This window comes from Heteronotia binoei, chromosome 1, assembly GCF_032191835.1.
Source record: "Heteronotia binoei isolate CCM8104 ecotype False Entrance Well chromosome 1, APGP_CSIRO_Hbin_v1, whole genome shotgun sequence".
NCBI lineage: Eukaryota > Metazoa > Chordata > Lepidosauria > Squamata > Gekkonidae > Heteronotia > Heteronotia binoei.
Window position 1 is genome coordinate 10,620,619 of NC_083223.1, and position 11,306 is coordinate 10,631,924.

Here is an 11,306-nt window from a genome sequence, read left to right on the forward strand (position 1 = left end):
GCAGATAGAATACCACTGAAAAACGACGAGTATACTTCAGTCCTTGTATATGCTTTATCCTAAAAAGGTAAAGGTAGTCCCCTGTGCAAGCACCAGTCGTTTTCAACTCTGGGGTGACGTTGCTTTCACAACGTTTTCATGGCAGACTTTAGATGGAATGGTTTGCCCTTGCCTTCCCCAGTCCTCTACACTTTCCCCCCAGCAAGATGGATATTCATTTGACCGACCTCGGAAGGATGGAAGGCTGAGTCAACCTGGAGCCGGCTACTTGAACCAGCTTCTGCTGGGATCGAACTCAGGTCGTGAGCAGAGGGCTCCATCTCTGCACCACGGGGCTCTTGTTAAAGGTAAAGGTAGTCCCCTGTGCAAGCACCAGTCGTTTCCGATTCTGGGGTGACGTTGCATCATGATGTTTTCATGGCAGACTTTTTATGGGATGGTTTGGCATTGCCTTCTCCAGTCATCTACACTTCCCCCCCAGCGAGCTGGGTCCTCATTTGACCAACCTCGGAAGGATGGAAGGCTGAGTCAACCTGGAGCCGGCTACCTGAACCCAGCTTCCGCTGGGATCGAACTCAGCTTGTGAGCAGAGGGCTCCGACTGCAGTACTGAAGTTTTACCGCTCTGCGCCACGGGGCTCTTATCCTATATACAACTTTAAACCAGTGTATACAAATATCAACGGCAATTTCCAATTTCTCCCCTCCAGAAAAACGTACAAATTATTAGCAAACAACAATTTCTTCCAATACTTCCCAACAGAGGATTTTCAGAAATCCTTCCTCCAATAAGCAAAGTTCATCATGCAGTCCATTACTTCTTGTGAAATTCTTTCCAATGGAAGGGCCAGGAAATCCTTCGTAAGACGTCACCTCTCAATTTCAAGGCATTTCAATACTGGTCTGCTTCAGTTCATCCGGCTGTTAAAATGGAACCCGGTTTCAACAGCTTAGCACGGAGACCATTTTGAATCTGACCAAGAGAAACCCCTAATGGAAGGCTGTTGAACTCTGAGGCTCTGACTGCAACTGTCTATACAACAATTGTAAAAGCTGGAGAGCGTCTAAATTGAAATTTGAAGGGAATTCTGGGCATTCCATTACTGAATTCAAGGCTTTACCCAGTGTACTGCAGCCTGAAGAAGGCGAATGAAATGGATAGTTCCCTAGGCCAGGGGTGGCCAATGGTAGCTCTCCAGATGTTTTTTTGCCTACAACTCCCATCAGCCCCAGCCATTGTCCATGCTGGCTGGGGCTGATGGGAGTTGTAGGCAAAAAAACATCTGGAGAGCCACCGTTGGTCACTTCTGCCGCAGGCAATCCATCGCTTCTGCTGTTGCTGTAACATCAACCCTCTATTGTAATTGGCCAATGTTGTTAAAATCTGGCAGCGAGTGTGTCGTGTTTTTTTGTCAATAATATTGATAATAAATTGTTTGTTTCAAAATATAGAGCAGCGAGCCAAGACTTGCGTCAACAGTTGTTACTTTTATACAGGGTTTTCCTTTTGTTACGATACCACCTTCGTGTTGGCAGCCATATAAAACCACTCCACATCTTCCTCCTTCCCCACCCCACCCCCCGCCACCCTCAAAGAAGCACAGCTCTGCTTAGAACAGGGGTGTCAAATTTATGAGGGCCGGATCTGACATAAATGAGACCTTGTTGGGCCGGACCATGTCGAGTTGGGCCGAGCCATGTTGGGCTGAGCCGTGTGTGTACCTATTTAAGATCAGGTAGCAGAAATATAAATTTCATAAACATTAGTACTCATTGGTCTTAAAGATGCTTTCTTTGTATTTCTCCCATGAGATCCAGGGAACTGGGCAAAGGAAGCTCTGGCTCTTTCCTTCCTTCCCCAGGGGACTGCGGGGAAGGAGCCTCAGCCAATAGAAGGAAGAGAGACTTGGCTCAGTAGCTCTGCTGTGCAATTGAGAGAGCCTGACAATGCAAGCTATTCCTCTCCCCTTCCCTTCGTCCTCAAGGAAGGAGCCTCTGCCAATGGAGAAAATAGAGGCTTGGCTCGTTACTTCTGCTGTGTGATTGAGTAAGCCTCGAAGAGCAAACTGTGATGCAGAAGGAAGCAAGAGAGAGGGAGAAGGAAGCAGATGACAGCCAGTTGCTCAAGGGCCAGATAAGAGCCCTCCGGGGGCCCAATTCGGCCCCAAACTGCATGTTTGACACCACTGGCTTAGAAGGTGTCGCTTGGCCTGCAAGCTTGAAGAAGACCCTGTAGTCAAGGCCTCTTTCTTCAGTTCCATCACGTCGGCCTCTCTCAATTGCCTGCCCTTCTTTGCGCCACAAGGCTCAGCCCGTCAGCACAGATCAGCGGTAGATAGAAAGCATCCCCCTTCCCACCCACGTCAGAGAACTCAGAGGCATCCTCCACGTGTCTTCTTTAACGAGTCTTGACAGTCCCGGAGACTTGAAGCTCTTTCTTCACTTCCTCGTCTGGGCAAGAAAGAGGCAAGCGGCTCTGAGTGGAAGTCAGGAAATCAATGCTTAGAAGCGCCGCTCGGATTAGGAGCAGGACATTTGATGGGTCTATTGCGAGCCACTGGCCTGGTTAAACGAAGCCTCCGATCGTAAGGGGAAGGGTTGCCAGCTCTGGGTTGGGAAATTCCTGGAGATTTGGGGGGTGGAGCCTGGAGAGGGCGGGGTTTGAGAAGGGGAGGGGCCTCCGCATGATAGAATGCCCTAGATTTCCCCCTCCAAAGGAAGCCCTCCCACTGTTTCCCCTCCCAAGCACCAAGAATACAGGGCATCACTGCCCTAGGCAGAAGAACATAAGAGAAGCCATGCTGGATGTGTCACATTACAACACTCTGTGTCACATAAGAACATAAGAGAAACCATATTGGATCAGGCCAATGGCCCATCCAATCCAACACTCTGTGTCACATAAGAACATAAGAGAAGCCCTGTTGGTTCAGGCCAATGGCCCATCCAGTCCAACACTCTGTGTCACATAAGAACATAAGAGAAGCCATGTTGGATCAGGCCAATGGCCCATCCAGTCCAGCACTCTGTGTCACATAAGAACACAAGAAAAGCCATGTTGGATCAGGCCAATGGCCCATCCAGTCCAACACTCTGTTTCACATAAGAACATAAGAGAAGCCATGTTGGCTCAGGCCAATGGCCCATCCAGTCCAACACTCTGTGTCACATAAGAACACAAGAAAAGCCATGTTGGATCAGGCCAATGGCCCATCCAGTCCAACACTCTGTGTCACATAAGAACATAAGAGAAGCCATGTTGGCTCAGGCCAATGGCCCATCCAGTCCAACACTCTGTGTCACATAAGAACACAAGAAAAGCCATGTTGGATCAGGCCAATGGCCCATCCAGTCCAACACTCTGTGTCACATAAGAACATAAGAGAAGCCATGTTGGGTCAGATCAATGGTCCATCCAGTCCAACATTCTGTGTCACATAAGAGAAGCCATGTTGGGTCAGATCAATGGCCCATCCAGTCCAACACTCTGTGTCACATAAGAACATAAGAGAAGCCATGTTGGCTCAGGCCAATGGCCCATCCAGTCCAACACTCTGTGTCACATAAGAACACAAGAAAAGCCATGTTGGATCAGGCCAATGGCCCATCCAGTCCAACACTCTGTGTCACATAAGAACATAAGAGAAGCCATGTTGGATCAGGCCAATGGCCCATCCAGTCCAACACTCTGTGTCACATAAGAACACAAGAAAAGCCATGTTGGATCAGGCCAATGGCCCATCCAGTCCAACACTCTGTGTCACATAAGAACATAAGAGAAGCCATGTTGGGTCAGATCAATGGTCCATCCAGTCCAACACTCTGTGTCACATAAGAACATAAGAGAAGCCATGCTGGATCGGGCCAATGGCTTCTCTTATGTTCTTATGTGACACAGAGTGTTGGACTGGATGGGCCATTGGCTGTGGCTAATATGCTGTGGCTAATAGCCACTGCTGGACCTCTGCTCCAGATGTTTATCCAATCCCCTCTTGAAGCTGGCTATGCTTGTAGCTGCCACCATCTCATGTGGCAGTGAATTCCACATGTTAATCACCCTCTGGGAGAAGAAGTAGTTCCTTTTATCAGTTCTAACCCAACTGCTCAGCAATTTCACTGAGTGCCCACGAGTTCTCATATTGTGAGAAAGGATTTCTTTCTCTGCCTTCTCTATCCCGAGCATAATCTTGTAAACCTCTATCATGTCACCCTGCAGTCGACATTTCTCCAAGCCCCATGCGTTTTAACCTTTCTTCATAGGGAAAGTGTTTATCTGGAGAGTTGGATCACCTGGAAATAGAGGATGGTGTGGAATTGTTTTCTGTGGCTCCAGAAGGTCAAACCAGAACCAACAGGTTGAAATTAAATCAGAAGAACTTCCAGCTCAACATTAGGAAGAATTTCCTGTTAGAGTGGTTCCTCAGTGGAACAGGCTTCCTTGGGAGGTGGTGGGCTCCCCAGAGGCTAGATGGCCACCTGACAGCAATGATGGTCCAGTGAATGTAGGGGGAGGTGTTTGTGAATTTCCTTCCCACCTACATATGGGAGTAGGTGGGGAGGGACGGTGGCTCAGTGGTAGAGCATCTGCTTGGTAAGTCCCTGGCATCTCCAACTAAAAAGGGTCCAGGCAAATAGGCATGAAAAAACTTGGCTTGAGACCATGGAGAGCCGCTGCCAGTCTGGGTAGACAATGTTTATTTTGATGGACCAAGCGTCTGATTCAGTATAAGGCAGCTTCATATGTTCATATTTTCGTATGTTCATATGTTCCTGCAATGTGCAGGGGATTAGACTAGATGACTCTGGAGGTCCCATCCAACTCTATGACTCTATGGCTAGAACAACAGATCTGGAGACTGGCAACCCAGCCTTGAAGCATCATCTAGGAAAAGGCTTCCCAATTAGGACCGGTTGCGCTGAACGAGCAAATGGAAGCCCAGATCGCTGAAATTGCCAGATTGGCCTTTTCCCCATCTGTGCCAAGTTCGGAAACTGGTTCCCTTCCTGTTTCACCCTGACTTAGCCCCAGTGATCCATGCAACGGTCACCTCCGGACTAGACTACGGTAACTCACTCTAAGCTGTCCTTGAAACTCACCCAGAAACTTAACTGGACCTGAATGAGGCTGCATGTATGCCAGGGCTGTAGCCGGTAGGAAGGCACTGGGGCTGGTGCTCCCTATAGAATCTGCATCTTCTCTTTTAGCTAAAGGGAAGATTGGGTTGGGGTGCTGGAACATCTATAGGGGGAATTCTATAGGGGGCACTGCCCCCCTCCCCCCACTGGCTACAGCTCTTCCGTGTGCTTAGAAGCACCCAAATTAGAGCCTACATACAATCAATACGAGAGGCAGTTTGGTGTAGTTATTCAGTTTGCGGACTCTTATCCGGGAGATCCGGGTTGGATTCCTTACTCCTCCCCTTGCAGCTGCTGGAATGGCCTTGGGTCAGCCATAGCTCTGGCAGAGGTTGTCCTTGAAAGGGCAGCTGCTGGGAGAGCCCTCTCAGCCCCACCCACCTCACAGGGTGTCTGTTGTGGGGGAAGAAGGTAGAAGAGATTGCCAACCGCTCTGAGTCTTTGATTCAGAGAGAAGGGCAGGGCATAAATCTGCAGTCTTCTTCTTCTAACTGTATTGGCTCCGAGTTTCATACCGGGTAAGATTCGTGGTCCTGGTTCTAACCTCCAAAGTCCTACACACAGGGGGGTTTTTTTGTAGCAGGAACTCCTTTACATATTAGGCTGCACCCCCCTGATGTAGCCTATCCTCCAAGAGCTTACAGGGCCTTCTGAAAGCTCTTGGAAGATTGGCTACATCGGCAGGGGTGCAGCCTAATATGCAAAGGAGTTCCGGCTACAAAATAGAAAAGCCCTATCTACATGGCTCTTCTTCTGGGATTCCAGCTGTCTCCAGACAACAGAGATCAGTTCCCCTGGGGAAAATAGCTGCTTTGGAGGGTGGACTTTGGGACATTAGATGGGCATTTCCATCTTCCAGATGGCACTGGAAGATCTCCTGGAATCACAGCTCATATCCAGAACACAGATCAGTTCCCCGGCAGGAAATGGCTGCTTCAGATGGTGGACTCCAAGGCATTGTACCCCACTGTGGTCTCTCCCCTCCTCAAATAGGGGTGCCAACCTCCAGGTGGGACCAGGGATCCTCCAGAAATGTAGATGATCTCCAGGCTACAGAGAACAATTCCCCTGGAGAAAACAGATGATTTGAGAGTGGACTTAGTCGGTAGGGTAGCCAATCCCCAGGTGGGGGCAGGGGATCCCCCGGTCTGGAGGCCCTCCCCCCACTTCAGGGTCGTCAGAAAGCGGGGGGAGGGGAGGGAAATGTCTGCTGGGAACTCTGTTATTCCCTACGGAGATTTATTCCCATAGAAAATAACGAAGAATTGGTCCGCGGGTATCTGGGGCTCTTGGGAGGGCTGTTTTTTGAGGTAGAGCCACCAAATTTTCAGTACAGCATTTAGTGCCTCTCCCCAAAATATCCCCCGAGTTTCAAAAAGATTGGACCAGGGGGTCCAATTCTATGAGCCCCAAAAGAAGGTGCCCCTATCCTTCATTACTTCCTATGGAAGGAAGGCATTGAAAAGGTGTGCCGTCCCTTTAAATGTGTTGGCCAGAACTGCCTTTGGAGTTCAATTATGCTTGTCACAGCCTTGATCTTGGCTCCACCCTTAATGTCTCCTGGCTCCACCCCCAAAGTCCCCAGATATTTCTTAAATTGGAATTGGCAACCCTATCGGTTGGTGATAACAGGTGGGATTGGAGGGATCCCAAATCAGGGATGTCCCGAAAGAGCCGTCCGGAACCTTCCACACATTCCCTATCCCGTCTGCGAGGCCACTTGGTATGATCAGACTGGGGGGGGGGGGGGTGTGTGCCTCAGAATCCAGACCGCTCATTTTCTCCCCCAACGAGTCAAGCGCTCGAGCACTCAAGCGTTCTGGGGAGTTTTAAAGGAGAAAAAAAAAACAAAACCAGAAATGGCTCGTGGCAGCTTGGCGGGTTCGCACCGCCAAGGCGCCTCACTTGCATGTTTCCGCATGCAACTGTGGTAGCTTTTCGAGCCGCTCCAGGATGGAGCCCGGCGGCAGAGGTTTGCATTTGCAAGGATTTTGGGGGGTCAGTTTGGTGTCGTGGTTAAGTGAGTGAACTCTTATCTGGGAGAACGGGGTTTGATTCCCCGCTCCTCCACTTGCAGCTGCTGGAATGGCCTTGGGTCAGCCATAGCTCTGGCAGAGTTGTCCTGGAAAGGGCAGCTTCTGGGGAGAGCTCTCTCAGCCCCACCCACCTCACAGGGTGTCTGTTGTGGGGGGGGGGGAAGACATGGGAGATTGTAAACCGCTCTGAGTTTCTGATTCAGAGAGAAGGGCGGGGTATAAATCTGCAGTCTTCCTCTTCAGTTTCAAAGGCATCTCTGAGTCGCCTCTGACTGCCCATCTGTTATCAACCTATGAGACTGAACCCCATTGAAGGCCCAGTCCTCCCCAAGCTCCTCCCCCAAATCTCCAAGAATTTCCCAACCCAGAATTGGCAATCCCAGGCCCTGGGCCTGACAATCCGAATCTGAGCTTGAAATTTATCTAACCTGTCTAGCAGCCAGTGACAGATCCATCAAACATTCTGCTCCTAATTGGTGCTTCTACTAACTGGTTTACTTACCTAAATCTCACCCAATTTCGCCCGTCTCACTCAGGGACGTGCTGTAAACATTCTTTTGTTTGTTAATAGATCAGACGCAACGGGGCTGTGCAAAAAAAATATGAGCTGGGTTGAACAGATCGCTGCCGCGCCGATGAGAATAAACTCTTCAGCCGTTCCTCGGAGTTTGTTGTAGTTTAACTCCAAGGGAGCATCCCAAGATTATAGGTTAGCCTTAACAAGATAATAGGGAACACAAGGCAAGCGGAAATCTTCCTAAAGAGATGGTGGATTCTGGCTTTCTTTAGCAAGTTGGAAAAAAACCACGAACCAGACCAAATGCCGGAAAGGGTGGAATTCATGGCAGGCCTAGATAGGCCTGGTTTATCCAGTTATTACTCTTCAAGGCCTCAGTTTAACCTTTTATCAGTGTTAAAAAGGTAAAGGTAGTCCCCTGTGCAAGCACCAAGTCCTTACTGACCCATGAGGTGACATCAAATCATGACGTTTTCTTGGCAGACTTTTTACGGGGCCGTTTGCCAGTGCCTTCCCCAGTCATCTACGCTTTCCCCCCAGCAAGCTGGGGACTCATTTTACCAAACTCCTAAGGGCGGAAGGCTGAGTCAACCTCGAGCCGGCTACCTGAACCCAGCTTCCTCTGGCGTTGAACTCAGGTTGTGAGCAGAGCTTGGACTACAGTAGTGTAGCTTACCACTCTGTGCCATGGGACTCCCTATTTATCTGTGTTACATCAACAGTATGTAACCTATTATTAAAGTTTGGTTAACAGAAATCAGTCAATGTTGAAAGTTAAATGCCCGGACAGATGAGAGATAGAGATAGAGATAGAGATAGAGAGATAGATAGATAGATAGATAGATAGATAGATAGATAGATAGATAGATAGATAGATAGATAGATAGATAGATAGATAGATAGATAGATAGATAGATAGATAGATAGATAGAGATAAAGATAGAGAGATAGAGATAAAGAGAGAGAGAGAGAGAGAGAGAGATAGAGAGAGAGAGAGAGAGAGAGAGAGATGATAGATAGATAGATAGATAGATAGATAGATAGATAGATAGATAGATAGATAGATAGATAGATAGATAGATAGAATTATGTAAGAACAAAAGAGAAGCCATGTTGCATCAGGCCAATGGCCCATCCAGTCCAACACTCTGTGTCACACAGTGGCCAAATAAACCAAGTGCCATCAGGAGGTCCACCAGTGGGGCCAGGATACCAGAAGCCCTCACCCTGTTGCCCCTCCCAAGCACCAAGAATACAGAGAAGCACTTGCCCCAGACAGAGAGTTCCAACAATACGCTGTGGCTAATAGCCACTGATGGACCTCTGCTCCAGATGTGTTTATCCAATTCTCTCTTAAAGCTGTCTGTGCTTGTTGCATTGGAAGTCTCTCGTTCTGTGCTTGTGGCAAATTTGTCATAGTCTGGATTGTGATAGTTTGATAGCAATGGCTTCATGGCATTGGTGAAGCCAGTCTTTATCCTGGGTACAATCCACACGTTTCAGTGTCTGTCTGCAAGATCATCAAATTGGCTGTTTAGCACTGAAAGTGTGTTTCAGAAGAGTTGGTATTGGATGAAGGGAGGGTTGACTCTCAAAAAACCATCCCCTACAAAACTTGTTGGTTTCTACTCTCTAAGATTCTACTGCTGTGATGTAGCTGTTCCAGAACAGTCATTTCCTTAAGATAGAAGATGTTAGAGAAATGGGATGGGACACCATCGGCATGTGACTTCCAGGGAAAACCCAGAAGTGATAGCACAGCCCTCTCTAGGAATAAGAAGATATTGGATTTATATCCTGCCCTATACTCTGAATCTCAGAGTTGCAGAGCGGTCACAATCTCCTTCACCTTCCCCCCTCCCTCCCAAAAAAACCCAGACACCTTGTGAGAAATGTTCCCGCTAAGCTGCAGAGTCTTGTGAGGTGTTTTTAAGACACATGAAAGCCCTGCTGTTGGTCAGGTAACTTCTTCACTGAGGTTAGGAGGACATCTAGAGGCGGAAGAATGTATTACGCTAGCTGTCTTTTTCTTTTTCTTTTTGCCATCAACTGAGATGGACAAAATTTGAGTCTGGACTGTTCCAGAGTAACGACGGCTACCCACGCGAAGCTGGCTTATGTTGGCCCTTTGTGGGGCTTTCAAAAGGCAAGAGACATCTAGAGGTGGCTTCCCATTGCCTAGTGCTGCCTAGCAACTCTAGATTTCCTGGGTGGTCTCCTATCTACCAGTTTGGTGTGGTGGTGAAGTGTGCGGACTCTTATCTGGGAGAACCGGGTTTGATTCCCCACTCCTCCACTTGCACCTGCTGGAATGGCCTTGGGTCAGCCATAGCTCTGGCAGAGGTTGTCCTTGAAAGGGCAGCTGCTGGGAGAGCCCTCTCAGTCCCACCCACCTCACAGGGTGTTTGTTGCAGGGGAGGAAGAGAAAGGAGAGTGTAAGCCGCTCTGAGTCTCTGTCCTTAAAAGGGCAGCTTCTGGGAGAGTTCTCTCAGCCCCACCCACCTCACAGGGTGTCTGTTGTGGGGGAGGAAGAGAAAGGAGAGTGTAAGCCGCTCTGAGTCTCTGTCCTTAAAAGGGCAGCTTCTGGGAGAGTTCTCTCAGCCCCACCCAACTCACAGGGTGTCTATTGCGGGGGAGGTAGGGAAAGGAGCCTCTGTCCTTGAAAGGGCAGCTTCTGGGAGAGTTCTCTCAGCCCCACCCACCTCACAGGGTGTCTATTGTGGGGGAGGAAGGTACAGGAAGACTCTGTTTCAGAGAGAAGGACGGGGTATAAATCTAAAGTCTTCTTCATCATCATCCAAATACTAGCCAGAGCAGGGCCAACCTTGTTTAGTTTCCAAGGTCTGATAATTATTACCATTTTAAGTCATGTCCACAAACTTGACATCCAACTCAATACAACACTGAGAATCATCAGTGGGTGTTTTACAAAATGGTCCGACTGGGAGCGGAAGTACAGATTAATACAAAGGAGTGGAAGTTTTATCTAAAATATTGAGCACACAAGACTCTAAAGCACAGATTCTTTTGAAAGGGCAGCATTATTTCTCACCATGGTAAATACCAAACACATCAAAGAAAACGAGAAAAATCTACATAGGATTATGGCATTTCCTCTTCCTTGAGATGAGAGAGCTTGTAGGGAAGAAACTGTTTTTATAAAGGCTAAAGAAATACAGAAAGGAAGAACAGGTTTGACTTGGGGGTCACAGTTTCTTGATTTCTCTCTGACAGCATGGTTGTTGATTAAGAACATAAGACCATAAGAGAAGCCATGTTGGATCAGGCCAATGGCCCATCCAGTCCAACACTGTGTCACATAAGAACATATGAGAAGCCATGTTGGATCAGGCCAATGGCCCATCCAGTCCAATACTCTGTGTCACATAAGAACATAAGAGAAGCCATGTTGGATCAGGCCAATGGCCCATCCAGTCCAACACTCTGTGTCACATAAGAACATAAGAGAAGCCATGTTGGATCAGGCCAATGGCCCATCCAGTCCAACACTCTGTGTCACATAAGAACATAAGAGAAGCCATGTTGGATCAGGCTGATGGCCCATCCATCCAGTCCAACACTCTGTGTCACACAGGGGCCAAAAAAACCAGGTGCCAT